The sequence below is a fragment of the Lissotriton helveticus genome, chromosome 2_2 (assembly GCF_964261635.1).
Source record: "Lissotriton helveticus chromosome 2_2, aLisHel1.1, whole genome shotgun sequence".
Classification (NCBI taxonomy): Eukaryota; Metazoa; Chordata; class Amphibia; order Caudata; family Salamandridae; genus Lissotriton; species Lissotriton helveticus.
In genome coordinates, this window is record NC_136060.1 from 511,623,008 (window position 1) to 511,629,007 (window position 6,000).

Below are 6,000 nucleotides of genomic sequence, written 5' to 3' on the forward strand. Positions count from 1 at the left end.
TAGGTGTGAAGCTGTTGCATTCATGAGAACTCTCACCACAACCCCTGTTTGGTCAAGGATTGGAAATCTGAGCAGGGGGTGTTTACCGGATCCGGTAATTACTGGGTGCATTAAATATCTCAACCTTTGTAAAACCTGCCAGACCGAACAGGGAGAATTGTATTATAATTGCCGGACCATGTGGCTTTTGTGCATTCAACACCACAATTTGCATATTATTCGCCAAAAAATAGTGATAGGTGATACTTATCGCAGCTGATAAATCTTGTATGCGAGGGTGTGACTATTTATCTGATGTGAAAAAAATCACAGAATTCTAAGAAGCTTGAATCGCAGGATTAGAAAGATTGATCTGTAATTTCTGCGCCTTGTCTCACTTTACATGTCCATGTCACAGTTTTTAAAAATCAACAATGTGGACCCGTTTCCTCTTCTGCTAATGTTCTTATGTAGTGTCTTCACACTAGGCCTGAGCGTAGTTCGCAGGGTTTAGCCATGCAGAACTCTGCAAAGTGACAAAAAAACTCTGGAGTTCCGCAAGCGGTGGACTGTAGTGCGAACTGCAGTTCGTGCTGATCTTCCTGCCCCTCGGGTAGAAACTCTACCTAAGCGGCAACTCGTGCACGCCAACTTACTGTGCGTGAGTGCAGAAATTCTCTGCTGCGCTACGTGGAGTGAAGTTTACAGCACTCTGTGAGCCGCGAGGAATGCAGAAAACTACGCGAACGGAGCAGAGTTCACCGCCCAGGCCCACTTCATACCATGTCCAAGCGGCAACCAATGGGATAAAAGTGAGCAACGCCACATCACAAAATCCTCTTGTCCGTGTGAAGAAACCAAAGTTACACTCACACGTCATGAGATGCAATGAAAGGCACACCCCATAAAGTCATGCACGTTAATATCACGTGATTCGATGAAAGTGAGGCACATCGTCTAAGGCAACCCACGTGACAGAAGGCATGTCATGCGTTGCCATCACACTCTCCACGGGGGGTGCTACCGCAATACCCCAGCCTTAAGGCTCCTCCTCACAGAAACCCATCTTTGAACTCTTGTGTTGACATCAGTGAGTGACAGACATTTTTCTCTTCTTTTCCCCACAGGAAGAAGACGCCGATAGCGGAGCCCCCCGAGAGTATCATGGGGTTCAGGGCACTCCTTTGCTCCCTTGGCATCATGTTCGCCATCGAGGAAAGCGCCAGTTTTGGTACAGAGGCCAATGGTGGAGGGGGCATGATCGGGGGGAGGAGGTAGGGGGGAGGAGGGCATGTTTGGGGGGTTCGTGGTGGGGGTTCCTGATCAGCACATTTCTAATGTAGAGTCACTGTGAAGAGCAGTAGGAGACCCCTCCATAAAAGGAGTCGTGCTGGATGGATTAAGAGACACATCTGAATGAAATCTCTGTATTAAATGCAATCATGACAAGATTTAGGCCAGCACACTTAATGCCCCAGAGGATGCTGACCTGAATGTATTGATTATGTAGGGTCTAATGGTTCATGGATTGAAACTCCTGTGGTTGCAGCCAGTATTAACAGTGAAGGGGGTCCAAGCAGGCACAGTCGCCCCCTCTGGTAAGAAAAGGAATGTCATGACATGATGCACAAAGTTTTACAAGCTTTTATCCATAGCCACCAGGAGGTGGCAGTGAATGGTTCCTGATGGGACGCCTCACACTCCTCCTCGGCCCACAAGAGCAGCCGCACCCACCCATTGTCATCCTGTATGGCCTGATGATTGTCATCCTGTATGGGCTGATGATTGTATCCTGTATGGCGGATGATTGTCGTCCTGTATGGGCTGATGATTGTCATCCTGTATGGGCTGATGATTGTCATCCTGTATGGGCTGATGATTGTATCCTGTATGGGCTGATGATAGTCATCCTGAATGGGCTGATGATTGTATCCTGTATGGGCTGATGATTGTCGTCCTGTATGGGCTGATGATTGTCATTCTGTATGGGCTGATGATTGTCATTCTGTATGGGCTGATGATTGTCATCCTGTATGGGCTGATGATTGTATCCTGTATGGGCTGATGATTGTCGTCCTGTATGGGCTGATTATTGTCATCCTGTATGGGCTGATTATTGTCATCCTGTATGGCCTGATGATTGTCATCCTGTATGGGCTGATGATTGTCATCCTGTATGGGCTGATGATTGTATCCTGTATGGGCTGATGATAGTCATCCTGAATGGGCTGATGATTGTATCCTGTATGGGCTGATGATTGTCGTCCTGTATGGGCTGATGATTGTCATTCTGTATGGGCTGATGATTGTCATTCTGTATGGGCTGATGATTGTCATCCTGTATGGGCTGATGATTGTATCCTGTATGGGCTGATGATTGTCGTCCTGTATGGGCTGATTATTGTCATCCTGTATGGGCTGATTATTGTCATCCTGTATGGGCTGATGATTGTCATCCTGTATGGGCTGATGACTGTCATCCTGTATGGGCTGATGATTGTCGTCCTGTATGAGCTGATGATTGTCGTCCTGTATGGGCTGATGATTGTCGTCCTGTATGGGCTGATGATTGTCATCATGTATGGCCTGATGATTGTATCCTGTATGGGCTGATGATTGAATCCTGTATGGGCTGATGATTGTCATCCTATACGGGCTGATGATTGTCATCCTGTATGGGCTGATGATTGTCATCCTGTATGGGCTGATGATTGTATCCTGTATGGGCTGATGATTGTCGTCCTGTATGGGCTGATGATTGTCGTCCTTTATGGGCTGATGTTTGTATCCTGTATGGGCAGATGATTGTCATCCTGTAGGGGCTGATGATTGTCTTCCTGTATGGGCTGATGATTGTCATCCTGTATGGGCTGATGATTGTATCCTGTATGGGCTGATGATTGTCATCCTGTATGGGCTGATGATTGTCGTCCTGTATGGGCTGATGATTGTCGTCCTGCATAGGCTGATGATTGTCGTCCTGTATTGGCTGATGATTGTATCCTGTATGGGCTGATGATTGTCATCCTGTAGGGGCTGATGATTGTCTTCCTGTATGGGCTGATGATTGTCATCCTGTTTGGGCTGATGATTGTCATCCTGTATGGGCTGATGATTGTATCCTGTATGGGCTGATGATTGTCGTCCTGTATGGGCTGATGATTGTCATCCTGTATAGGCTGATGATTGTATCCTGTATGGGCTGATGATTGTCATCCTGTAGGGGCTGATGATTGTCTTCCTGTATGGGCTGATGATTGTCATCCTGTATGGGCTGATGATTGTCTTCCTGTATGGGCTGATGATTGTATCCTGTATGCGGCTGATGATTGTCATTCTGTATGGGCTGATGATTGTCATCCTGTATGGGCTGATGATTGTCGTCCTGTATGGGCTGATGATTGTCATCCTGTATGGGCTGATGATTGTCATCTGTATGCGGCTGATGATTGTCGTCCTGTATGGGCTGATGATTGTCATCCTGTATAGGCTGTTGATTGTATCCTGTATGGGCTGATGATTGCCATCCTGTAGGGGCTGATGATTGTCTTCCTGTATGGGCTGATGATTGTCATCCTGTATGGGCTGATGATTGTATCCTGTATGGGCTGATGATTGTCGTCCTGTATGGGCTGATGATTGTCATCCTGTATGGGCTGATGATTGAATCCTGTATGGGCTGATGATTGTCATTCTGTATGCGGCTGATGATTGTCGTCCTGTATGGGCTGATGATTGTCATTCTGTATGGGCTGATGATTGAATCCTGTATGGGCTGATGATTGTCATTCTGTATGCGGCTGATGATTGTCGTCCTGTATGGGCTGATGATTGTCATTCTGTATGGGCTGATGATTGTCGTCCTGTATAGGCTGTTGATTGTATCCTGTATGGGCTGATGATTGCCATCCTGTAGGGGCTGATGATTGTCTTCCTGTATGGGCTGATGATTGTCATCCTGTATGGGCTGATGATTGTCATCCTGTATGGGCTGATGATTGTCATCCTGTATGGGCTGATGATTGTATCCTGTATGGGCTGATGATTGTCGTCCTGTATGGGCTGATGATTGTCATCCTGTATGGGCTGATGATTGAATCCTGTATGGGCTGATGATTGTCATTCTGTATGCGGCTGATGATTGTCGTCCTGTATGGGCTGATGATTGTCATTCTGTATGGGCTGATGATTGTATCCTGTACGGGCTGATGATTGTCGCACACAGAAGGACAATGGTCCAGTTTGGGCTGTCACAGCATGTGGTGGCCTCCTCTAGCCTTGGTCTAGGGCAGGGCATTCTGTCAGATGGAGAAATGTACAAACACAAGTGAAAAAGAAGGGGTTAGAGTTCTTTCACAGTCTCATCATTTTAGAACAGATGCATTTTCAATATTAGATACAACAAAGCCATAGTTGCTGCTTTGTATTTTATGCAACTAAAAATAAAGGGCCTAACCGGCTAGGGCGGTGAATATCAAATCTGGGGAACCAGGTTTGAGTCTCGGCATTGATGCTCAACATCCTGTGATTCTGGGCAAATCACTTAATCTCCCCGTGCCCAACAAAAATGAATGTGTCCTCATGTAACATAACTGGTGCTTATGTAAAGCGATCTGATTCCTGATACCGTGGGATCAAGTTCACGCTATTTAAAACTCAGAAACAAAAACTAACAACCATTGACAGAGCCAACAGTCCTGGCTTGTTGTAGGTGTAATGTATTATATATCTGGATGCAATAACAGAAGTAGCAGAATACCGCTCGGGCGGCACACTATGCTAAGCACAGATTTTTAGCTTAAGTGTTTTAAGCCACGCCCTTAATTACATCAGACACGCCCCAAGTTTTTTCAACCCAATTAAAGCCCTGGAAACAATACTTTGTCTCAGTCGTCCCACGTTCTGGCACTGTGCTTCATGCATAACCCATGACTTCCACGTTTTCAGACTGCCTACGTGCAGGGGCATAGTGAACCCTCCCCCACCCCACCCCTTGCATTAGGAACGACGGCAGGGGTGGAGTTCTCGATGGGCCTCTTCTGTCTGCAACTCTGCAGACAAAGGCTCAGCTCATAATGTGAAAAGATGGGTGAGTAAGTATGTGAAGGAATGGGTGAATGGCTGGATGTATTAGTGATAAGATGAATGGATGAGTGAAAGGGTGAATGGATGGATAATGAGATAGGATGGATTGATGAGTGAGTGGATGGGTGGATGAAGAAGGTTAATATAAGTATAGGTGGAATGGTGGATGTATGGGTGGAATGGTGGATGGATGAGTGAACTGATTGATGAGTTGATGAATTGATAAGTGAAAGTGTGAATGGATGGATGGATGAGTGAAAGAGTGGATTTAAGACTGGATAAGTGAGTGAAAGGGAGGGTAGATGGGCAAAAGAATGAATGAATGGATGGATGGATGAGTGAAACGGTGGATGGATATATGAGAGGATGGATGGATGAGTGATAGGATAAATGGATGGGTTTATGAGTGGATGGGTGGGTGGATTGATGGGTGAAGGGATGGCTAAGTGAAAGGGGTATGGACAGAGAAATGATGGATGGATGAGTGAAAGTATGGATAGATGAGTGAAAGTATGGATAGATGATTGACAGGATGGATGGGCGAGTGGGTGTATGGATGAGTGAAAAGAAAGATGTAAGGATGGATGATTGAAAGAATGCATAGATGAGTTAAAGGGGGGTGAAGAGCTGGAAGAAAGGATGGATGGATGGATGGATGGATGAAATGTTGAATGGATGGACGAATGGACGGATGAGTGACTGGGTGGATGGATGGATGAGCAAGTGAAAGAATGCTGGACGGGTGAAAGGTTAAATGGTTGCATGGATGAGTGGATGGATGGGTGGAAATGTAGATGGATGAGTGAAAGGATAGATGGGTGAAAGGGTGGATGTATGGATGGATCAGTGAAAGGATGGATGGAAGGATAAATGAGGGATAGGTTTGGAAATGGTTGAATAGGTTTGGATATGGATGGGCACACAGATGGAAGGACA